The 1,152-nt window shown below is 46.4% G+C and overlaps 1 non-coding gene across 1 annotated transcript; it reads right to left on the bottom strand.

Moving 5' to 3' along the window:
- Positions 1-693: 693 nt before the first annotated feature.
- Positions 694-765, bottom strand: TRNAA-AGC (transfer RNA alanine (anticodon AGC)). Its single transcript has one exon. It is a non-coding gene; the product is annotated as a tRNA-Ala (tRNA).
- Positions 766-1,152: the final 387 nt, after the last annotated feature.

Raw genomic sequence — 1,152 nt, 5'->3', positions numbered from 1 at the left:
TTAGCTTCCAAGATCTGACAAGATTGGGCTATCCCATGCTGCCTTGAACCCCCAAAATAATCTTTACTAGGTGCCTAAACAATAGCAGAGTAGCTCTCAGGCGAATTTCCAGGGGGAAAGCATCCCACAGATGGTGCCATCACAGGACCATCTCTGGTCGCTAGCCACTGTGCTCACTTTTGTGGAGTATGCAGTGCAAGGTTTGAGGATCATCTCCATGTTAACCAATATTTGGGCCAATGAACAAAATTTGTTTTCATGTCGATAAAGCAAAGGCAGGGCATCAGCACGGCTTAGAATTTGGCAAGTCTTGTGTTGATCTCAATGTCTTCATAGTAAACCAGAAAAAAGAGTTACTTAAGGCAGCATCAGAAAATGGATAAGCAAAAAATGTGTTTAAATCCAAATAAAATGTACAATTTGGCAGTATTAAAACTAGAGAGGGGTCAGCGTGGAACCTACATTTGGAAGACAGGAAGCTGAAAGCAAAGAGGTGGAAAGAGAAGGCCGAGAAGGATTTCCTGTGCAGGAAAGACCCTCCACTTTCCTTCCTCCTGATCAGTAACATGAAGCTGCCTTATACCGAATCAGACCGTTGGTGCATCAAGGTCAGTATTGTCTACTCAGGCTGGCAGTGGCTCTCCTGGGTCTCGGGGAGGTCTTTTGCATCATCTGCCACCTGGTCTTTTTAATTGGAAATGCCAGGGATTGAACCTGGGACCTTCTGCCTGCTAAGCAGATGTTCTACCACTGAGCCACAGCCCCTCTCCTCCAGTCAGAGGGTCAGTCACTTGATGGTCACGTAGTTCACCTCTGGTATTGATCCAAATGTTTGACTTTTAGATAGGGAAGAAGAAGGAATTTCTAGTACTGTCCAATCCCCTTTCTTGCTAGCATTTTGTTGCCATTTCCAAACACATTCTTGTGATGCATGCCCTGACCTGGATAGCCCAGGTGAACCTGATCTCATCAGATCTCGAAAGCTAGGCAGGGTTGGCCTTGGTCAGTAATTGGAAGGGAGATCTCCAACGAAGACCAGGATTGCAGAGGCAGGCAATGGGAAACCACCTCTGATAGTCTCTTGCCATGATAACCCCACCAGGGGTCGCCATAAGTCAGCTATGACTTGAGAGCACACTCCACCACCATCTT

The sequence above is a fragment of the Eublepharis macularius genome, chromosome 6 (assembly GCF_028583425.1).
Source record: "Eublepharis macularius isolate TG4126 chromosome 6, MPM_Emac_v1.0, whole genome shotgun sequence".
Lineage (NCBI taxonomy): Eukaryota > Metazoa > Chordata > Lepidosauria > Squamata > Eublepharidae > Eublepharis > Eublepharis macularius.
This window is presented reverse-complemented; position numbering and strand designations above follow the sequence as displayed.